This window comes from Manis pentadactyla, chromosome 15 (assembly GCF_030020395.1).
Source record: "Manis pentadactyla isolate mManPen7 chromosome 15, mManPen7.hap1, whole genome shotgun sequence".
NCBI lineage: Eukaryota > Metazoa > Chordata > Mammalia > Pholidota > Manidae > Manis > Manis pentadactyla.
The window spans coordinates 34,825,586-34,850,043 of record NC_080033.1 but is presented as its reverse complement, the minus strand read 5'-3'; the positions used below and the strand labels follow the sequence as shown (position 1 = coordinate 34,850,043).

The window sequence follows — 24,458 nt, the reverse complement described above, 5'->3', positions numbered from 1 at the left end:
TTTTCAATACCATTCTCCCCACCTCAGTAAACGGACAAGCACATCCTAAGTTACTCAAGGCAGAAAGCTGAGGTCAGCCTTGATACTATCTTCTTTCCCAAACTATCTGTTAAGTCCTGTGGACTCTACCTCCAGAATGCCAAATTCCTCTGCTCCTTTCTAGGCCACCACATTCATTCAAGCTGCCAACCTCTCTCTTGAGCTGCTCTTAAGAGTTTCCTAACTAATCTCCCTGCCTTCTCTTTACACTCTCTCCATCACTTACCACAAAACAGTCACAACCTTACTTAATACTTTTCAATGGCTTCCTGTTGCTCTTTAGAGATAATGCAAACTCCTTACCAGGGCTCATAATATCCTATATGATTCAGCCCCACCTGCCTCGCCAACCTCACTTGGAATCATTCTCCTTCCTCTCTTGCTATGCTCCAAACACAGCAATCTTCAGAACACTAAGGTCTTTGCTCCCTAGGAGCTTCTGAACACACAGTTATGTGTTTTAAATGCTCTGCTTTATATTCTTGGAATGACCAACTCTATAGCATCCTTCAAGTGTATTTAATTAGATATCCTTGGATTTTTCTGTCATAGCACTTTATTGCTTTCATAGTATTTTCCTTATTATCTGACTACATATTTATTTGCTTACCCATTTATTGGGCTAACCAATTAGGAGGGTACACCAGTAAGGTCAGGGCCCATTTTACTTACTATGTATCTAAGATCTAGAGTAGTGCCAAGTAGACAGCAGGTTTATGCAATATATATTTGTTGAATCAATATAGTCTTTGCTCTCAAAGCACTTTCTATGTGGGGCAACAGCACACAGAAGGCCCTCAGAAAATACCTGGAAGAGTGACTCCATGATTCTACTGAACAATACAAATGATGATACCCAAAGCAATTGTGCTCCTAAGTCTCATTCTGGGAGAACTAGCTACAAGATTACTGGAAATATACAAGAATACTATTTCCACCAGGATCAGAGTATACGAAAAGAGGAACAATAGCCAAAGAAACTCAAAGTAATTTTGTGCCCATTGTGCCTAGGAATGAAAAACTCATAACTGCAAAGAGAGGCAGAAATGTAATTATAATTCTATATCAATTTATGAACATTTAAGTCACATAACAGGGAATGACGGCATAGATGAACTACAAGATATCTGAGTAAACAGGCACTACTTCTAACTTAAAAAAAAATAGACAACAGCAGTCCCTTTCTTCTGCTTCCTTTTCTTTAGGGCACTGGTTCTCAACCAGGGCAGTTTTGCCCCTCAGATACCATTAGGTAATGTCTGGAGATATTTTTGGTTGTCACAGTGAGGGAAGAGGTGCAACTGGCAACTGGTGGGACACTGCTAAACACCCTGCACACACAGGACAGTCCCCATAGCAAAGAATTATTCCACCCCAAGTATCAATAACACTGACAAACCCTTCAAGTAGTAAGTGATCAAAAATCTAATGTGATATAATTGCTATGCATACATCATCTCGGACATATAAGAAACTAGTAAAAGTGATTGTCTCTGGGCAGGGGAAGTAAGGGTTTGGGGGAAAAGAGGAGCAGTAGGGAGACTTTGATTTTAAATACCTGTATTTATAAATATATATATAAAAGGGGAATGCTCCTACACTGCTGGTGGGGATGTAAGTTAGCTCAACCATTGTGGAAGCAATATGGAAGTTCCTCAAAAAACTAAAAATAGAAATACCATTTGACCAGGGAATCCCACTCCTTGGAATTTACCCAAAGAATACAACTTCTCAGACTGAAAAAGACATATGCACCCCTATGTTTATCAGAGCACTTTTTACAATAGCGAAGATATGGAAGCAACCTAAGAGTCCAACAGTAGATGAGTGGATAAAGAATATGGGGTACATATACACAATGGAATACTATTCAGCCATAAGAAAGAAACAAATCCTACCATTTGCAACAACATGGATTGAGCTGGAGGATATTATGCTCAGTGAAATAAGCCAGGGGGAGAAAGCCAAGTGACAAATGATTTCCCTCATTTGTGGAGTATAACAACAAAGCAAAACTGAAGGAACAAAATAGCAGCAGACTCAGAGACTCCAAGAAGGGACTAGTGCTTACCAAAGGGGAGGGTTGTGGGATGGTGGGTGGGGAGGGACAGAGGAGGGGATGGATGGTTATTATGTTTAGTACCATGGTGTGGGGGATCATGGGGAAAACAGTGTAGCACAGAGAAGGCAAACAGTGATCTGTGGCATCTTGCTGCACTGATGGACAGTGACTGCATTGGGGTATGGGTGGGTCCACAATAATATGGGTGAATCTAGTAACCACATTGTTTTTTCAAGTGAAACCTTTATGAAAGTGTGTATAAATAATACCTTAATAAAAAAAATCCATGAAAAAAACCCCAAAAAATCATATGATCATCTCAAGAGATACAGAAAAAACATTTCAGAAATGCTTCAACATCTATTCATGACAAAAACTCTCAACAAAATAGGTATAGAGGGCAAGTACCTCAACATAATAAAGGCCATATATGATAAACCCACAGCCAACATCATACTTAACAGGGAGAAGCTGAAAGCTTTACACCTAAGATCGGGAACAAGACAGGGATGCCTACTCTCCCCACTGTTATTCCACATAGTACTGGAGGTCCTAGTCACGGCAATCAGACAAGAAATACAAGACATCCAGATTGGTAAGGAAGAAGTCAAACTGTCCCTGTTTGCAGATGACATGATATTTTACATAAAAAACCCTAAAAACTCCACTCCAAAAATACTAGAACTAATATCTGAATTCAGCAGAGTTGCAGGATACAAAATTAATACACAGAAATCTGTTGCATTCCTGTACACTAATGATGAACTAGCAGAAAGAGAAAACAGGTAAAAATTCCATTCACAATTGCATCAAAAAGAATAAAATGCCTAGGAATAAATCTAACCGTGGAAATGAAACACTGATACCCTGAAAACTACAAGACACTCTTTCCTAAAAATTTTTTATTAAGGAATGATTGATATACACTCTTATGAAGGTTTCACATGAAAAAACAATGTGTTTACTACATTTATCTGCATTATCAAGTCCCCACCCATACCCCAATGCAGTCACTGTCCATCAGTGCAGCAAGTTGCCAGAGATCCACTATGTCCATTCTCTGTGATACACTGTTCTCCCCGTGATCCCCCACACCATGTGTACTAAACATAATACCCCTTGGTCCCCTTCTCTCTCCCTCCCCATCCGCCCTCCCACACCCGTCCCCTTTGGTAACCACTAGTTCATTTACAAGACACTCTTAAAAGAAATTAAAGAGGGCACTAATAAATGGAAATTCATCCCATGCTCTTGGCTAGGAAAAATTAATATTGTCAAAATGGCCATCCTGCCTTAAGCAATATACAGATTCAATGAAATCCCTATCAAAATACCTACAGCATTCTTCAATGAACTAGAGCAAAACCATCATTATCTGTATATGACCTATTATATATATAAAACCCTGAAGACTCAAAAAGATGTTACAACAAACTGTTTGAAGTCAATAATACTGAGAATGTAAAATCAATATACAAAACTCAGCTGTGTTTCTACACACTAATAGTGAACTATCAGAAAGAGATATTATGAAAATACTTACATTTACACTTGCATTGAAAATAAAAAAATACCCACAAATAAATCTAATCAATGAGGTGAAAAATCTGTATGCTGAAACCTGTAAAATGCTGATGAAAGAAGTTGAAGAATATGTATGGAAATGTAAAGAGTCTGTGCTCATAGACTGAAACAATTATCATCACATACTACTCAAAGCAATCCACAGACTCAATGTAACCCCTTATCGAAACCCCAGAGGCATTTTCCATGGAACTAGAACAAAGCTAAAATGTGTTTGGAACCACAAAAGCCTGAATAGCCAAAGTAATCTTCAGAAAGAACAACAAAGCTGGAGGTATCAAGCTCCCTGATTTCAAACTATATTCATAAAGCTATAATAATCAAAACAGTACACTACAGACACCTAGATCAATGGAACAGAATAGAGAGCTTGGAGATAAACCCTATACCATACACAAAAATCAACTCTAAATGGATCAAGCACTGAAACATTAAGACCTGAAATCATAAACTTCCTAGAAGAAAACATAGAGGGTAAGCTCACTGACACTGGTCTTGTTGACAGTTTTTTGAATCGACACCAAGAGTGAGAGAAGGCCAACAAAAGTAAAAAGGAAAAGTAGGATTATATCAAACGAAAAGGCTTCTGTACAGCAGAGGAAGCAATCAACAAAAAAAGACAATCTATAGATTCAGAGAAAATATTTTCAAATCACATATCTGATAAGGGATTAATATCTAAAATATAGGAAGAATTAACACAATTCAGTAGGGGAAAAAACCCACCAAACAACCCAATTACAAAATGGGCAGGAATGTAAATAGACATTTTTCCAAAGAACACATACAAATAGCCAACGTATATGAAAAGGTGCTCCACATCACTAATCACCAACAAAATGCAAATCAAAACCACAATGAGATATTACCGCATACCTGTTAGAATGTCTATTATCACAAAGGCAAGTAATACCAAGTGTTGGGGAGGATGTGGAGAAAAGGGTTCCCTTTCGGTTCACTGTTAGAATGTAAATTGGTTCTGCTGCTATCTAAAACAGTATGGAGTTTCAGTAAAAAGTAAAAAAAGGAACTACTACATGATCCAGCAATTCCACTTCTGAGTATTTATCCAAAGGAGGTGAAATCACAATCTTAAAATATCTGCTCTGTTCACTGCAGCATTGTTTACAATAGCCAGGACAGAAAAAATTAAAGTGTCCACTGATGAATGAATCGACAAAGAAAATGTTGTGTGTGTACACACACACACACACAGTGGGATAATACTCAGTTACAAAAAAATGGAAATTCTGATATTTGTAACAACATGGATGTGCCCTAAGTGAAATAAGTCAAATACTGAATGATATCACTTACATTCGGAATCTAAAACAAAACAAAACAGAGAGAATTCATACATATACAGAACAGTTTGGTGAATACCAGACAAGGCGAGGGTGAGGGGTAGGGGGGCAGGCCCAATGGGTGAAGATCTAAAGGTACAAACTTCCAGTTACCAGACGCAGAAGTCCTGGGAAGTAATATATAGCATGGTGAATATAGTTAACAATGTTGTATTTGTATGTTTAAATGCTGAGAGAGTAGATATTAAAAGTTCTCATCTTCAAGAAGGAAAGAATCCTAACTATATATAGTGATGGATGTTAACTAAACTTATTGCTGTAATCATTTCACAATGTGTAATACATATATCAAATCATTATGTTGTACACCTAAAACTAACACAATGCGATAAGTCAATATATCTCAATTATAAAGCGATTAATTTTAGAATTATCTAGCAGCACTTAAAAACTCACAATTACAGGCGCGCCATCCGGGCGGTGGGCGCGGCAGGGCCAAGGTGGCGGTGCCAGGCGGCGGCGAGAAGCGGGCGCGCCGGGCGCGTGTTGCCGTTGGCGGCCGCTCGCTGCAGGGACGCCCCGGTGACTGCTCTCGCCACCGGGCGCAGACCTTCAGGGAACCTCGGCTGCGGCGGCGGCGGCGGCGCGGGGGGCGAGGCGAGCCGCCGCTTCCTAGGGAAGGACGCGCGGGCGTCTGGGCGAGGCCGGGAGGGTTGGCCTTCCCTCCTGCGCCTCCCGAGCACGCGCCCGCGCCTGCTTCGCTCTTCCCGGCAACCCTAGCCGCCCGCTCCCGCTGCCTCCCCAGCCCAGAGGGTCCCCGAGCTCGCCGCGGAGGTGGGGCCCGGGCGGCAGGGGCTCGGCGGCCAGCGTAGCCTCGGGGTAGCGAGCGCGCGCGAGCAGAAGGGCCGGCAGTGCTACCGCGCAGGCGCTGCGGGAGAATGAGCCCGGAGTCAGCGCACGCTCCCTGAGGGGGGAGGCCGAGGAAGCCCGGCGGATCGACTGCGAGAGAGCGCGGCAGGTCCCCAGTGACAACCGGGACGCCCGCCGGGAGCTCAAGCTACTGCTGCTCGCCTCTTCTACTTTTACTAGATTGTGTGTTTCCAGGTATTTATCCATATCTTCTTGGTTGCCAACATATTATTGTTCAAATAGTCTCTTATAATCCTTTGTATTTCAGTGGTGTCAGTTCTAACATCTCTTTATTTCACATTTTATTTCAGTTCTCTCTTTTTTTGATGAGTCTAGGTAAAAGCCTGTCAATTTTATCTTTTCACAGAACCAGCCCTTGGTGTTATATTTTCATTTTTGTCTTAAGATCGTTTTTGATTTCTCCTTTGACCATTGGTTGTTCAGGAGCATATCGTTCAACCCACATACTTGAATTTTCCAGAGTTTTTCATTTCTAATTTCCTACCATTGTGACCAGAAAACGTGCTTGATAAAATTTCAGTCTTCTTGAATTTCTTAAGACCTATTTTGTGGACTAGCATATGATCTTTTCTGGAAAATGTTCCATGTGCACTGCAGAAGAATGTGTATTCTGTTGCCTTTGGATGGAATGTTCTGTATAGATGTGTTAAGTCCATTTGATCCAACTCATTTAAGACCAATACTTCCTTATTAATTTACTCTCTGAATGGTCTATACATTGATGTAAGTGGAGTATTAAATTTTCTTACTATTATTGCATTTCCATATTTTGTACCTATATGTTGACAAATTACAATAGAAGTGTAAAGTGTGCTTATTGTAACTGTCTTTTCTGGCAGCTGTTTACTGTTTCTTCAATAGCAAGGTCAATTTAGGCTTTCTCTTCTGTGATCAGTATTGGTGAATTTACTTAGAAAGTTATCCAAACCTTCAAAAGTATTCGTATAGTACTCATAATTTAAATTCCTCAGTGGTTCTTATTTTCCTCTTTTCATATCTTAATTTTATTTGTTTTTGCTCTCTTTTTTTGATTGGTTTACCTAATATTTTCTTTAACAAATTTTTAAAGCACTAGCTCTTTGATTTATTTGATCTTAACTCACTTTCTTTCATAGAGATAATTATTTAACTTTTAAGTTCTCTGAGTGGTGAAGTTAACTACCCAAGATTCTAATCGATGCTTATTTTCTGTGTAGTAAATTACTTGAATAATTCCATTTCAGCTTTTCTTCCCATAGTGCTCCAGGATTTTTTGAAAGGGCATTTCCATTTCCACATGGAAGCGCTTCTAATTTTCTAATATTTGTTATTAAATTCTACTGCTACTCTATTTTGAAGAGTGTTGTTATTATTTCAACGTATAGTATACATACCATACTCTGGTTACAAGAAGATATTTTTTAATTCCGAGTCATAGACCACTACTAAACAATTTCAACTTTGCTCAAGATATTGCTTCATGTACACTTTAATTCTTCAGCCTACAACTGCCAATTCTTTCTCCTGTAATTTCTGGTACCCTTCCTCTAGAGTCATATAATCAGGTCCCCTCTTTTGCCCAAATTCTCTAAATGTTCAAAGTGCTCTAACACTGGTGCATATACCTGGTATATGTCAAAAAATTGGTTGACATACTCTTCTGGGGATTTCCAGATGGATTGGCTATGTGTAGGAGAGAATGAACTGCGGTGATAGAAGCATGTATTTGTAGAGGAATTGTAATTGAAAAATGATCATGTATAAATAGTTGCCTTTTTCAATTTCACATATGTTTATATTTATATATTAGATAGTAAGAGTATATTAGAGGTGGGTGTGCTGACTCTCTAGTCTCAAGAATTTACATATCATTCTAAGTTTGGATAAAGTGATATTCATAGCTTCAAATTACCCATGGTGGGAGTATTTACATCATTGACATTGGCAAATGCCTCATGATTGGATGTGTTGTGTTTGTGTGTAGAGCTGGTTGTTAAACATTTATCAGCACTACTGCATAAATTTTTTCTAAGCTCTCCTTTTATTTTTTCAAGTTTTATGATTGTATTTTAGAGTCTTTATATGTGAAGGGTGACATTTTCTGTTTTTCTCTAATTCTACAACACAACATTTTCTAGTCAATAAAACTTTTTCTTCTTATTTTAGATTTGGAAGCCAGATATAAAATAAAGAGCTAAGGAAAAATGAGCATTTATTCAAAACGTTCATCTCTTACTCTGTCTCAACCAATTGAGAATGGAGAGAAGCCATATGAATGTAAGGAATGTGGGAGGGCCTTTAGTCGTCATGCAAACTTTAGAGTACATCAAATAATTCATACTGATGAAAAGCCCTACGAATGTAAGGAATGTGGAAAGGCATTTAGTCATCTTACAGACCTTAAGAGTACATAAGAGGATTCACACTGGTGGGAAACCCTATGAAAGTAAGGAAGGCCTTTAGTCAAGCCTCACGCCTTACACAACATGACAGAATTCATACTGGTGAAAAACACTATACGTGCAAAGATTGTGGGAAGGGATTTACTCATGCCTCACATCTTGTTAGACATGAGAGAATTCATAGTGGTGAGAAACCCTATGAATGTAAAAAGCATGGGAAGGCTTTTAGGTGTAGCCACCAGCTTACCATACATTACAGATTTCATACCGGTGAGAAACCCTATCAATGTAAGGAATGTGGAAAGGCTTTCAGTGTGTATGGACTACTTACTTGACATCAGAGTACTCACAGTGATAAGAAACCATTTGAATGTAAGAAATGCAGGAAGTCCTTTAGGCTCAGTTCAAGCCTTAAAGTACATGGGAGTATTCATGTGGCTGAGAAACGCTTTGAATGTAACAAATGTGGCAAGTTCTTTAGGCTCAGTTCAATGCTTAAAGTACATCATAGAATTCATAGTGGAGATAGATTTTACAGAATATATGTATAGTAGGCCATGCAATTATATACCACTGAGAAACAGTTTGAATGAAGAGAATGTGAGAACATATGGTTCAGTTCTTACAAAGCATCAAATAATTTATACAGGCATGAATTCCTTGAAATTGAAATAGTGTTTGAAGATATTCATCATGACCCAAATGTTGTTTGCATTCAAAGTTTGCACATACTTGTTATTTTTTTATTAAGGTATTGATATCCATTATGAAGGTTTCACATGAGCAACATTGTAGTTATTACATTCACCAATATTATCAAGTCCCTTCCACACACCCTTTGCAGTCACTGTACATCAGCATAGTAATATGCTATAGAGTCAACTACTTGTCTTCTCTTTGCTATATTACCTTCCCTGTAGCCCCCCTACCTTATGTGTGCTAATGATAACGCCCCTTCATCTCCTTCCCCCTCCCTCCCCATTCATCCTTGGCCACCCCCTCCACTTTAGTAACCACTAGTCTCTTCTTGGAGTCTGTGATTCTGCTGTTGTTTTGTTCCTTCAGTTTTGCTTTGTTGATATACTCCACAAATGAGTGTAATCCTTTGGTACTTGTCTTTCTCCGCCTGGCTTATTTCACTAAGCATAATACCCTCTAGCTCCATCCATGTTGCTGCAAATGGTAGGATTTGTTTTCTTATGACAATAATATTCCATTCTGTATATGTACCACTTCTATAACCATTAATCTGCTAATGGAAACTTAGGTTGCTTCCATATCTTTTGTAAATAGTTATTGTAAATAGTGCTGTGCTAAACTTTGTGAATATAGGATCTTGTTTTCTCTGGGTAAATTCCTAGGAGTGGAATTCCTGGGTCAAATGGTATTTCTATTTTTAGTTTTTAGAGGAATCTCCATACTGCTTCACACAATGGTTGAACTAATTTACAATTCCACCAACAGTGTAGGAGGGTTTGCCTTTCTCCACAACCTTGCCAGCATTTGTTGCTCCATGTCTTTTCTTTTTTTAAAAAAATTAATTTATTAATTTATTTTTTATTTTGGTATCATTAATATAAAATGACATGGGCAACATTGTGGTGACTAGATTCCCCCCATTATCAAGTCCCCACCACATAACCCATTACAGTCACTGTCCCTGTCCATCAGCGTAGTAAGATGCTATAGAGTCACTACTTGTCTTCTCTGTGCTATACTGCCTTCCCCATGCCCCCCTGCCATGTTATGTGTGCTAATCCTAATGGCCCTTGTTTCCCTTTGCCCTCCCTTCCCACCCACCCTCCACAGTCCCTTTCCCTTTGGTAACAGTTAGTCCATTTTTGGGTTCTGTGAGTCTGCTGCTGTTTTGTTCCTTCCATTTTTCCTTTGTTTTTATGCTCCATAGCTGAGTGAAATTATTTGGTACTTGTCTTTCTCTACCTGGCTTATTTCACTGTGCATAATGCCCTCTAGCTCCATCCATGTTGTTGCAAATGGTAGGATTTGTTTTCTTCTTATGGCTGAATCATATTCCATTGTGTATATGCACCACATGTTCTTTATCCATTCATCTACTGATGGACACTTAGGTTGCTTCCATATCTAGGGCATTTGAAAAAGTGCTGCAAGAAACATAGGGGTTCATATGTCTTTTTGAATATGAGAAGTTGTATTCTTTGGGTAAATTCCAAGGAGTGGGATTCCCAGGTCAAATGGTATTTCTATTTTTAGTGTTTTCAGGACCCTCCATACTGCTTTCCACAATTGTTGAACTAGCTTACATTCCCACCAGCAGTGTAGGAGGGTTCCCTTTTCTCCGCATCCGCACCATCATTTGTTGTTCTTAGTCTTTTTTTTTTTAACACGGGAAATAAATACATTTTATTTTGCTTCCATGACATAAGCAATGTACTCAAGAATAACAGAGCATGAGTATTATTTTTAAAGACACAGTGGCTTATGACACATTAGAAGTTAGACCTGAAATGGGATTTCCTGTGTTTGATGAGCAGTTCCCAGGGCAGCTCACAGTGTGCCGTTGGGACATGCATATTGTTTGAGAGCTTAAGACCATCAAGGCCCAAGAGACGGTGGAAGATACCTGACTCCCTGACAAAAGAATTTATTTATTCATTTATTTATTTATTTTATTATTTTATTTTGTTTTATTTTATTTCATTTTATTTTTCTATTTTATTTTATTTTATTTTATTAAGGTATGATTGATATTCCCTCTTATGAAGATGTCACATGAAAAAACAATGTGTTTACTACATTTACCCATATTATAAAGTTCCCACTCATACTCCAATGCAGTCACTGTTCAGTAGTGTAGTAAGATGCCACAGATACATTATATGCCTTCTCTCTGCTACACTGTTCTCCCCATGATCCCCCACACCATGTGTACTAAACATAATACTCCTCAATCCCCTTCTCACTCCCTCCCCACCTGCCCTCTCACACCCCTCCCCTTTGGTAACCACTAGTTCATTCTTGGAGTCTCTGAGTCTGCTGACATTTTGTTCCTTCACTTTTGCTTCATTGTTATACTCCACAAATGAGGGAAATCATTTGGCATTTCTCTTTCTCCTCCTGGCTTATTTCACTGAGCATAATGTCCTCCAGGTCCATCCATGTTGTTGCAAATGGTAAGATCTGTTTCTTTCTTATGGCTGAATAGTATTCCATTGTGTATATGTAACACATCTTCTTTATCCATTCATCTACTGATGGACACTTAGGTTGCTTCCATATCTTGGCTATTGTAAAAAGTGCTGCAATAAACATAGGGGTGCATGTGTCTTTTTGAATCTGAGAAGTTGTATTCTTTGGGTAAATTCCAAAGAGTGGGATTCTGGGGTCAAATGGTATTTCTATTTAGTTTTTTGAGGGACCTCTATATTGCTTTTTTTTAAAATTTTTTTAATTTTTTAAAATTTTTTATTGAAGGGTAGTTGACAACAGTATTGCATTACATTAGTTTCAGGTGTACAACACAGTGATTCAACATTTATATACATGATAATTCTAGGTACCAGGTATCACCATACCAAATTGTTACAATATTTTGACTATATTCCTTATGCTATACATTACATCCCAGTTACTTATTTATTTTACAATTGGAAGTGTGTTTATATATATATATATATATTTTGTGAGGGCATCTCTCATATTTATTGATCAAATAGTTGTTAACCACAATAAATTTCTGTATAGGGGGGTCAATACTCAATGCACAATCATTAATCCACCCCAAGCCTAATTTTCGTCAGTCTCCAATCTTCTGATGCATAACGAACAAATTCTTACATGGAGTACAAATTCTTACATAGTGAATAAGTTACATGGTGAACAGTACAAGGGCAGTCATCACAGAAGCTTTCGGTTTTGTTCATGCATTATGAACTATACACAGTCAGTTCAAATATGAATATTCATTTGATTTTTAAACTTGATTTATATGTGGATACCACATTTCTCTATTATTGTTATTTTTAATAAAATGCTGAAGTGGTAGGTAGATACAAGATAAAGGTAGAAAACAGAGTTTAGTGTTGTAAGAGAGCAAATGTAGATGATCAGGTGTGTGCCTGTAGACTATGTGTTAATCCGAGCTAGACGCGGGCAATAAACATCCATGTATGCAGAAGATTTCTATCAGAACATGAGGGGGGAGGTTCTAAGCCTCACCTCTGCTGCTCCCCATTTTCTCACCAGATGGCCCCCTGCGACTGTGCCTGTCTTAGGTTGTTCCTCCCTTGAGGAATCTTACCCGTCTCTGGCTAACCAGTCATCTTCCGGGGCCATACAGGGAAATGTTAAGTTGGTAAGTGAGAGAGAAGCCTTATTGTTTGAAAAGGTTAGCTTTTTACTTCTTTGCATATTTATGCCCTGTGGCTTCTATGCCCAGCATTTGTCTTGAGGTGTCTTTACCACTTGGAAGAATTATGATACTCGGTAAATTCGACATGTGGCACGAGTTCTATTTAAAGGTTGTGATTAGGTAGGAAGAAGAAAAGCTATAGAAGTAGCAGGCAGAAGAAAACCTGGGAAGATTGATTATTTCTTTGACATATCTTCTTGTAGAGTAACTTCAGCATGGATAGGTTTTAAACTACTAATTAAATTGTGCACACACATTAACATAGTAGGAATATAGTTACCTAACCAAAGCATACCTGTAATTACCAGCCATCTCCAGTGAAACCAAGAAAACCAGTTAGGCACCTTAGGCATTTGTGAAAACTTATCTATGATATGGTGGATATTGTCCGACTGAACTTAAACAGTCTGAGAGAATTCAGATAAACTAGAACAACCCATTCCTGGGGACTGTTAATATCCCATATGTTCTTTTAACGATAAATAGTCTGTGGTTGTAAGATTTTGGAGTGCTACAATTTGCACTTCTCCTAATTCTTGGTTGAGTTCCAACAGTATAGATCCAGTCCAATTTTTGTTTTACTGTATGCACAGGCCAGCTTAGATATCTCCTTCATCATTCCCATGGCAAGTCCAGGAACTGGTGGGACGAGTGCATCTACACCTGTGACAGTGCGTGGATCTTTGTTGGAGTTTTTTTTTTTTTTTTTTCTGATCATCTTCTGTCATGAGTCTTCCCGAGAGTGCTGATGTTGGAAGTTCTTTTTCATATCGTATCTTAGTTCATTTTCGGGGTAGCCAAATTAGGCTTTGATCCTCTGTATAAACACAAACAGACCCTTTGCCTACACTTTTATATGCTCTTTATATCATTGTGTAGAACTCATTAGAGGTCACCACATAGGAACTGCTTTTTTTTTTTTTTTTTTAATCATTAATCTACACTTACATGATGAATACTTTGTTTACTAGGTTCTCCCCTATACCAGGTCCCCCCTATATACTCCTTTACAGTCACTGTCCATCAGCGTAGCAAACTGTTGTAGAATCACTACTTGTCTTCTCTGTGTTGTACAGCCCTCCCCTTTCTCCCACCCCGCTATGGATGCTAATCTTAATACCCCTCTTTTTCTGCCACCCCTTATCCCTCCCTACCCACCCATCCTCCCCAGTCCCTTTCCCTTTGGTACCTGTTAGTCCATTCTTGAGTTCTGTGATTCTGTTGCTGTTTTGTTCCTTCAGTTTTTCCTTTGTTCTTATATTCCACAGATGAGTGAAATCATTTGGTATTTCTCTTTCTCTGCTTGGCTTGTTTCACTGAGCATAATACCCTCCAGATCCATCCATGTTGCTGCAAATGGTTGGATTTGCCCTTTTCTTATGGCTGAGTAGTATTCCATTGTGTATATGTACCACATCTTCTTTATCCATTCATATATCGATGGACATTTAGGTTGCTTCCAATTCTTGGCTATTGTAAATAGTGCTGCGATAAACATAGGGGTGCACTGATCTTTCTCATACTTGATTGCTGCATTCTTAGGGTAAATTCCTAGGAGTGCAATTCCTGGGTCAAATGGTATGTCTGTTTTGAGCATTTTGATGTACCTCCATACTGCTTTCCACAATGGTTGAACAAGTTTACATTCCCACCAGCAGTGTAGTAGGGTTCCCCTTTCTCCACAGCCTCGCCAACATTTGTTGTTGTTTGTCTTTTGGATGGCAGCCATCCTTACTGGTGTGAGGTGATACCTCATTGTAGCTTTAATTTGCATTTCTCTGATAATTAGCGATGTGGAGCATCTTTTCATGTGTCTGTTGGCCATCTGTATTTCTTTTTTGGAGAACCGTCTGTTCAGTTCCTTTGCCCATTTTTTAATTGGGTTATTTGTTTTTTGTTTGTTGAGGCGTGTGAGCTCTTTATATATTCTGGACGTCAAGCCTTTATTGGATGTGTCATTTTCAAAGATATTCTCCCATACTGTAGGGTTCCTTTTTGTTCTATTGATGGTGTCTTTTACTGTACAGAAGCTTTTCAGCTTAATATAGTCCCACTTGTTCATTTTTGCTGTTGTTTTCCTTGCCTGGGGAGATATGTTCAAGAAGAGGTCACTCATGTTTATGTCTAAAAGGTTTGTGCCTATGTTTTCTTCCAAGAGTTTAATGGTTTCATGACTTACATTCAGGTCTTTGATCCATTTTGAGTTTACTTTTGTATATGGGGTTAGACAATGGTCCAGTTTCATTCTCCTACATGTAGCTGTCCAGTTTTGCCAGCACCATCTGTTGAAGAGACTGTCATTTTGCCGTTGTATGTCCATGGCTCCTTTATCAAATATTAATTGACCATATATGTCTGGGTTAATGTCTGGATTGTCTAGTCTGTTCCATTGGTCTGTGGCTCTGTTCTTGTGCCAGTACCAAATTGTCTTGATTACTATGGCTTTATAATAGAGCTTGAAGTTGGGGAGTGAGATCCCCCCTACTTTATTCTTCTTTCTCAGGATTGCTTTGGCTATTCGGGGTCTTTGGTGGTTCCATATTAATTTTTGAATTATTTGTTCCAGTTCATTGAAGAATGTTGCTGGTAGTTTCATAGGGATTGCATCAAATCTGTATATTGCTTTGGGCAGGATGGCCATTTTGACGATATTAATTCTTCCTAGCCATGAGCATGGGATGCGTTTCCATCTGTTAGTGTCCCCTTTAATTTCTTTTAAGAGTGACTTGTCGTTTTCAGAATATAAGTCTTTCACTTCTTTGGTTAGGTTTATTCCTAGGTATTTTATTTTTTTTGATGCAATTGTGAATGGAGTTGTTTTCCTGATTTCTCTTTCTGTTGGTTCATTGTTGGTATATAGGAAAGCCACAGATTTCTGTGTGTTGATTTTGTATCCTGCAACTTTGCTGTATTCCGATATCAGTTCTAGTAGTTCTGGGGTGGAGTCTTTAGGGTTTTTTATGTACAGTATCATGTCATCTGCAAATAGTGACAGTTTGACTTCTTCTTTGCCAATCTGGATTCCTTGTATTTCTTTGTTTTGTCTGATTGCCGTGGCTAGGACCTCCAGTAGTATGTTAAATAACAGTGGGGAGAGTGGGCATCCCTGTCTAGTTCCCGATCTCAGTGGAAATGCTTTCAGCTTCTCGCTATTCAATATAATGTTGGCTGTGGGTTTATCATAGATGGCCTTTATTATGTTGAGGTACTTGCCCTCTATTCCCATTTTGCTGAGAGTTTTTATCATGAATGGATGTTGAACTTTGTCAAATGCTTTTTCAGCATCTATGGAGATGATCATGTGGTTTTTGTCTTTCTTTTTGTTGATGTGGTGGATGATATTGATGGACTTTCGAATGTTGTGCCATCCTTGCATCCCTGGGATGAATCCCAGTTGGTCATGGTGTACGATGGTTTTGATGTATTTTTGAATTCGGTTTGCTAAAATTTTGTTGAGTATTTTTGCGTCTACGTTCATCAGGGATATTGGTCTGTAGTTTTCTTTTTTGGTGGGGTCTTTGCCTGGTTTTGGTATTAGGGTGATGTTAGCTTCATAGAATGAGTTTGGGAGTATCCCCTCCTCTTCTATTTCTTGGAAAACTTTAAGGAGAATGGGTATTATGTCTTCCCTGTATGTCTGATAAAATTCCGAGGTAAATCCATCTGGCCCGGGGGTTTTGTTCTTTGGTAGTTTTTTGATTACCGCTTCAATTTCGTTGCTGGTAATTGGTCTGTTTAGATTTTCTGTTTCTTTTTGGGTCAGTCTTGGAAGGTTGTATTTTTCTAGGAAGTTGTCCATTTCTCCTAAGTTTCCCAGCTTGTTAGCATATAGGTTTTCATAGTAGTCTCTAATAATTCTTTGTATTTCTGTGGGGTTCGTCGTGATTTTTCCTTTCTCATTTCTGATACTGTTGATTTGTGTTGACTCTCTTTTCCTCTTAATAAGTCTGGCTAGAGGCTTATCTATTTTGTTTATTTTCTCAAAGAACCAGCTCTTGGTTTCATTGATTTTTGCTATTGTTTTATTCTTCTCAATTTTATTTATTTCTTCTCTGATCTTTATTATGTCCCTCCATCTGCTGATCTTAGGCCTCATTTGTTCTTCTTTTTCCAATTTCGATAGTTGTGACATTAGACCGTTCATTTGGGATTGCTCTTCCTTTTTTAAATATGCTTGGATTGCTATATACTTTCCTCTTAAGACTGCTTTTGCTGTGTCCCACAGAAGTTGGGGCTTAGTGTTGTTGTTGTCATTTGTTTCCATATATTGCTGGATCTCCATTTTGATTTGGTCATTGATCCATTGATTATTTAGGAGCGTGTTGTTTAGCCTCCATGTGTTTGTGAGCCTTTTTGCTTTCTTTGAACAGTTTATTTCTAGTTTAATGCCTTTGTGGTCTGAAAAGTTGGTTTGGTAGGGTTTCAATCTTTTGGAATTTTCTGAGGCTCTTTTTGTGTCCTAGTATGTGGTCTATTCTGGAGAATGTTCCATGTGCACTTGAGAAGAATGTGTATCCTGTTGCTTTTGGATGTAGAGTTCTGTAGATGTCTATTAGGTCCATCTGTTCTAGTGTGTTGTTCAGTGCCTCTGTGTCCTTACTTATTTTCTGTCTGGTGGATCTGTCCTTTGGAGTGAGTGGTGTGTTGAAGTCTCCTAGAATGAATGCATTGCATTCTATTTCCTCCTTTAGTTCTATTAATATTTGTTTCAGGTATGTTGGTGCTCCTGTATTGGGTGCATATATATTTATAATGGTTATATCCTCTTGATGAACTGAGCCCTTTATCATTATGTAATGTCCTTCTTTGTTTTGTTACTTTCTTTATTTTGAAGTCTGTTTTGTCTGATACCAGAATTGCAACACCTGCTTTCTTCTCTCTGTTGTTTGCTTGAAATATCTTTTTCCATCCCTTGAGTTTAAGTCTGTGCGCGTCTTTGGGTTTGAGGTGAGTCTCTTGTAAGCAGCATATGGATGGATCTTGCTTTTTTATCCATTCTATTACTCTGTGTCTTTTGATTGGTGCATTCAGTCCATTTACATTTAGGGTGATTATTGAAAGGTATGAATTTATTGCCATTGCAGGCTTTAAGTTTGTGGTTACCAAAGGTTTAGGGTGAGCTTCTTTACTCTCTTACTGTCTAACTTAACTCGCTTGTTGAGCTATTATAAACACAGTCTGATGATTCTTTATTTCTCTCCCTTCTTATTCCTCCTCCTCCCTTCTTCATATGTTGGGTGTTTTGTTGTGTGCTCTTTTTAGGAGTGCTCCCATCTAGAGCAGTCCCTGTAGGATGCCCTGTAGAGGTGGTTTGTGGGAGGCAAATTCCCTCAACTTTTGCTTGTCTGGGAATTGTTTAATCCCTCCTTCATATTTAAATGATATTCGTGCTGGATACAGTAGTCTTGGTTCTAGGCCCTTCTGTTTCATTGCAATAAGTATATCATGCCATTCTCTTCTGGCCTGTAGGGTTTCTGTTGAGAAGTCTGATGATAGCCTGATGGGTTTTCCTTTGTAGGTAACCTTTTTTTTCTCTCTGGCTGCCTGTAATACTTTGTCCTTGTCTTTGATCTTTGCCATTTTAATTATTATGTGTCTTGGTGTTGCCCTCCTTGGATCCCTTGTCATGGGAGTTCTGTGTACCTCTGTGGTCTGAGAGGCCATTTCTTCCCCTAGTTTGGGGAAATTTTCAGCAATTATTTCTTCAAAGACATTTTCTATCCCCTTTTCTCTCTCTACTTCTTCTGGAATACCTATGATTCTTATATTGTTCCTTTTCAATTGGTCACTCAGCTCTCTTAAAGTTCTTTCATTCCTGGAGATCCTTTTATCTCTCTCTGCATCAGCTTCTCTGCGTTCCTGTTCTCTGTTTTCTAGTCCATTAATGGTCTCTTGCATCTCGTCCATTCTGTTTTGAAGTCCTTCCAGAGCTTGTTTTATTTCTGAATTCTCCTTCCTTAGTTCTTGCATATTTCTCTGCAAGTCCATCAGCATGGTTATGACTTTTGTTTTGAATTCTTTTTCAGGAAGACTGGCTAAATCTATCTCCCCAGATTCCTTCTCAGGGGAAGATGTAGCAGATGCCGAAGCTGTCTGGGTTAGTCTTGTCTGGATCATATTTTTTTGCCTTTTCATGTTGACAGGTGCTATTGACTGTCAGCTGGGAGGGCCAAAATTTTCACTTGCTACTGGCCTTTCTTTACTGGGACAACTGCGACCCCTAGTGGCTTGTGTTGGGTAATTGCGTGTAGACTGGGTCTTTGTGTCTTGCCTGGCCGGAAGGGAGGAATTTCCCTTTCTGTGGGCGGAATTTGTCTCAGGCTGCTTCTCTGCTTTCGCAGCGCCCGGTGGGGTAATGGATGGGGGGGCTGCTTGACTGTTTGCCTCCGTGAGGGGTCTCAGAACTGTTGCCCAGGGGGTTAGTGCACCCGGTTTTCCCTGTAATTTCCAGCTGCTGTACTGTGACCTGGGTTGTTTCCGTCAAGCTGTTAAGTCCCTGTCCCTTTAAGACTTTCAAAAAGCCCCCGCTTTTCTTTGTCACAGGGGCATCAGCTTCGGCACCCGCTCAGAGGTCTTACTCCCTGTTCACCCAGTATCCAGGGCCCCCTGGGCACGTACTGTGTCTGTGCTCTGGTCCGGATGGCTGGGTCTGGGTGTTCGGCAGTCCTGGGCTCCGTCTCCCTCCCGCTCTGCCTATTCTTCTCCCGCCGGGAGCTGGGGGGAGGGGCGCTCGGGTCCCGCAGGGCCGGGGCTTGTATCTTACCCCTTTCACCAGTCGCTGGGTTCTCGCTGGTGTAGCTGCAGTCTGGCCACTGTCCTGCGTCTTCTGGTCTCTCTTTTAGGGCTAGTTGTGTTTGTTGTATTTTCAAAAGTATATATGTTTTTGGGAGGAGATTCCCACTGTCCTACTCACGCCGCCATGTTGGCTCCGCCTCTATATTGCTTTAAAAATGGTTGAACTAGCTTACATTCCCACCAGCAGTGTAGTAGGGTTCCCCTTTCTCCGGATCCTTGTCAGCATTTGTTGTTCTTAGTCTTTTCGATGCTGGCCATCCTTACTGGTATGAGGTGATATCTCATTGTGGTTTTAATTTGTATTTCCCTAATGATTAGTGATGTGGAGCATCTTCTCATGTGTCTGTTGGTCATCTGAATTTCTTCTTTGGAGAACCATCTCTTCATATCCTCTGCCCATTTGTTAATTGGGTTATTTGCTTTTTGGGTGTTGAGGCATGTAAGTTCTTTATATATTTTGTATGTTAACCCCTTGTTGGATATGTCATTTACAAATATATTCTCCCATGCTGTAGGATGCCTTTTTGTTCTGTTGATGGTGTCCTTTGCCATACAGAAACATTTTAGTTTGATGTCGTCCCATGAGTTCATTTTTGCTTTTGTTTCCCTTGCTCGAGGAGATGCGTTCAGGAAGAAGTTGCTCATGTTTATATTCAGGATACTTTTGCCTGTGTTGTCTTCTAAGAGTTTTATGGTTTCATGACTTACAATTCAGGTCTTTGATCCATTTTGAGTTTACTTTTGTTTATGGGGTTAAACAGTAATCCAGTTTCATTCTCTTGCATGCAGCTGTTCAGCTTTGCCAACACCAGCTGTTGAAGCAGCGGTCATTTCCGCATTGTATGTCCATGGCTCCTTTATCATATATTAATTGACCATATATGGTTGGTTTTATATCAGGGTTCTCTAGTCTGTTCCATTGGTCTATGCATCTGTTCTTGTGCCAGTACCAAATTGTCTTGATTACTGTGACTTTGTAGTAGAGCTTAAAGTTGGGGGCATAATCCCCCCCCCCCATTTTATTCTTCCTTCTCAGGATTGCTTTGGCTATTTGGGGTCTTTTGTGGTTCCATATGAATTTTAGAATGATTTTCTCCAGTTCGTTGAAGAATGCTGTTGGTATTTTGATCGGGATTTCATTGCATCTGTAGCGTGCTTTAGGCAGGATGGCCATTTTGACAATATTAATTCTTCCTATCCTTGAGTACGGGATGTGTTTCCATTTATTGGTATCTTCTTTAATTTCTCTCATGAGTGTCTTGTAGTTTTCAGAGTATAGGTCTTTCACTTTCTTGGTTAGTTGTATTCCTAGGTATTTTAATCTTTTTCATGCAGCTGTGAATGGAATTGTTTTCCTAATTTCTCTCTGCTAGCTCATTGTTAGTGTATAGGAATGCCACAGATTTCTACATATTAATTTTGTATCCTGCAACTTTGCTGAATTTAGATATTAGATCTCGTAGTTTTGGAGTGTACTTTTTAGGGTTTTTTTATGTACAATATCATATCATCTGCAAACAGGGACAGTTTAAATTCTTCCCTGCCAATCTGGATGCCTTTTATTTCTTTGTTTTCTCTGATTGCCTTGGCTAGGACCTCCAGTACTATGTTGAATAGAAGTGCGGAGAGTGTGTATCCTTGTCTTGTTCCCAATCTTAAAGAAAAAGCTTTCAGCTTCTCACTGTTAAGTATAATGTTGACTGTGGGTTTGTCTTATATGGCCTTTATTATGTTTAACTACTTGCCCTCTATACCCAATTTTTTGAGATTTTCTTTCATGTATGGGTGTTGAATTCTGTTGAATGCTTTTTCAGCATCTATGGAGATGATCATGTGGTTTTTGTCCTTTTTTTTGATATGGTGGATGATGTTGGTGGATTTTCGAATGTTGTACCATCCTTGCATCCGTGGAATAAATCCTACTTGATCATGATGGATGTTCTTTTTGGTGTATTATTTAATTTGGTTTGCTAATATTTTGTTGAGTATTTTTGCATCTATGTTCATCAGGGATATTGGTCTGTAATTTTCTTTTTTTGTGGGTCCTTTGCCTGTTTGTGGTATTACAGTGATGCTGGCCTCATAGAATGATGAAGTATTCCCTCTTCTACTTTTAGGAAAACTTCAAGGAGGATGGGTATTAGGTCTTCACTAAATGTTTCATAAAATTCAGTGGTGAAGCCATCTGGTCCATGGGTTTTGTTCTTAGGTAGTTTTTTGGTTACCAGTTCAATTTCATTGCTGGTAATTGGTCTGTTCAGATTTCCTGTTTATTTCTGGGTCAGCCTTGGAAGGTTGTATTTTTCTAGAAAGCTGGCCGTTTCTTCTAGGTTATCCAGTTTGTTAGCATATGATTTTTCATGGTATTCTCTAATAATTCTTTGTATTTCTTTGGTGTCTGTAGTGATTTTTCCTTTCTCATTTCTGATTCTGTTTATGTGTGTAGACTCTCTTCTTGATAAGTCTGGCTAGGGTTTTATCTATTTCTTTTTATTTTCTCAAAGAACCAGCTGTTACTTTCATTGATTCTTTCTATTGTTTTATTCTTCTCAGTTTTATTTATTTATGCTCTAATCTTTATTATGTCCCTCCTTCTACTGACTTTGGTCCTCATTTGTTCTTCTTTTTCTAGTTTCATTAATTATGAGTTTAGACTGCTTATATGGAATTGTTCTTCTTTCCTGAAGTAGGCCTGTATTGCAATGTACTTCCCTCTTAGCCCGGCCTTCACTGCAGCCCACAGATTTTGCGGTGTTGAATTATTGTTGTCATTTGTCTCCATATATTGCTTTATCTCTGTTTTAATTTGGTCATTGATCCATTGGTTATGTAGGAGCATGTTGTGAAGCCTCGATGTGTTTGTGGGATTTTTCATTTTCTTTGTGTAATTTATTTCTAGTTTCATACCTTTGTGATCTGAGAAACTGTTTGGTACAATTTCAATCTCTTTGAATTTACCGAGGCTCTTTTTTGTGGCCTAGTATGTGATCTATTCTAGAAAATGTTTCATGTGTACTTGAGAAGATTGTGTATTGTGCTGTTTTTGGGTGTAGAGTTCTGTAGATATCTGTTAGGTCCATCTGTTCTAATGTGTTTTTCAGTGCCTCTGTCTCCTTACTTATTTTCTGTCTGGTTAATCTGTCCTTTGAAGTGAGTGGAGTGTTGAAGTCTCCTGGAATGAATGCATTGCATTCTATTTCTCCTTTTAATTCTGTTAGTATTTGTTTTACATTTATAGGTGCTCCTGTGTTGGGCGCATAGATATTTATAATGGTTATGTCTTCTTCTTGGATTGACCCTTTTATCATTATCTTTGTCTTTGTCTCTTGTGACTTTTTTTGTTTTGAAGTCTATTTTGTATGATACAAGTAGTGCAACTCCTGCTTTTTTCTCCCTTTTAGTTGCATGAAATATCTTTTTCCATCCCTTCACTTTTAGTCTGTGTATGTCTTTGGGTTTAAACTGAGTCTCTTGTAGGCAGCATATAGATGCATCTTGTTTTTTTATCCATTCAGTGACTCTATGTCTTTTGATTGGTGCATTCAGTCCATTTACATTTAGGGTGATTATCGATACGTATGTACTTATTGCCATTCCAGGCTTTAGATTCGTGGTTACCAAAGGTTCAAGGTTAACTTCCTTACTATCTAAGAGTCTAACTTAACTCACTTAATATGCTATTACAAACACAATCTAATGTTCTTTTTTTTTCTCCTTCTTTTCTTCCTCCTCCATTCTTTATATATTAGGTGTCATATTCTGTACTATTTGTCTATCCATTGATTGACTTTGGGGATAGTTAATTTACTTTTGCATTTGCTACTTTCTTTACTGTGGTTGTATTACCTCTGGTGACAGCTATTAAACCTTAGGAACACTTCCACCTATGTATAGCAGTCCCTCCAAAATGCACTGTAGAGATGGTTTGTAGGAGGTAAATTCTCACAGCTTTTGCTTATCTGTAAATTGTTTAATGCCTCCGTCAAATTTAAATGATAATCTTGCCCGTTAAAGTAATCTTGGTTCAAGTAATCTTGGTTCGAGGCCCTTCTGGTTCATTGCATTAAATACATCATGCCACTCCTTTCTGGCCTATAAGGTTTCTGTTGAGAAGTCTGATCATACCATGATGGGCTTTCCTGTGTATGTGATCTTTTTTCTCTCTCTGGCTGCTTTTAATAGTCTCTCCTTATCCTTGATCTTTGCCATTTTAATTACTATATGTCTTGGTGTTGTCTTCCTTGGGTCCCTTGTGTTGGGACATCTGTGCACCTCCATGGCCTGAGAGACTATCTCCTTCCCCAATGGGGGAAGTTTTCAGCAATTACCTCCTCAGCGACACTTTCTATCCATTTTTCTCTCTCTTCTTCTTTTTTCTGGTACCCTTATAATGCGAGTATTGTTCCATTTGTATCGGTCACACAGTTCTCTCAATATTCTTTCATTCTTACAGGTCCATTTTGTCTCTGTGACTCAGATTCTTTGTATTCCTCTTCTCTAGTTTCTATTTCATTTATCATCTCCTCCACCATATCTAATCTTCTTTTAATACCCTCCGTTGCGCTCTTCAATGATTGGCTCTCTTTCCAGAATTCATTCCTGAGTTCTTGAGTATCTTTCCATACCTCCACGAGCATGTTAATGATTTTTATTTTGAACTCCCTTTCAGGAAGATTCATGAAGTCTATGTCATTTAAATCTTTCTCAGGTGTTGTATTAATAATTTTACTTTGAACCAGGTTCCTTTGGCCTTTCATTTTTGTATATGGTGCCCTCTAGTGCCCAGAAGCTCTACTTTCTGGAGCTGCTCAGATCCTGAAGCAATGTCCAGGATCTCAGGGAAGTGGTATTGGTGCCTGGGGGGAAGAAAGAGCTGTTTCCTGCTTCCCGGCTGCTATGCCTGTCTCCACTGCCTGAGCCAGTGGGCCGAGCACACAGGTATAAGCCTCTATGCCTCACGTTTGTTGTTGCTG

General features: G+C 38.9%; 1 protein-coding gene and 1 long non-coding RNA gene across 2 annotated transcripts in view; one reads left to right on the top strand and one right to left on the bottom strand.

Annotated features, from left to right (window-relative positions):
* Positions 1-5,877, bottom strand: part of LOC130681099 (uncharacterized) — a 36,476-nt gene extending 30,599 nt beyond the window's left edge. The window contains exon 1 of the long non-coding RNA XR_008994159.1: positions 5,446-5,877. This is a non-coding gene — a long non-coding RNA (uncharacterized LOC130681099). The remainder of the gene's footprint in view (positions 1-5,445) is intronic.
* A 73-nt stretch (positions 5,878-5,950) lies between these two features.
* The window catches only part of ABCC11 (ATP binding cassette subfamily C member 11), a 130,918-nt gene continuing 112,410 nt past the window's right edge, over positions 5,951-24,458 (top strand). The window contains exon 1 of the mRNA XM_057493286.1: positions 5,951-6,093. The gene's annotated coding sequence lies outside the window, so the exon portion shown is untranslated. The remainder of the gene's footprint in view (positions 6,094-24,458) is intronic.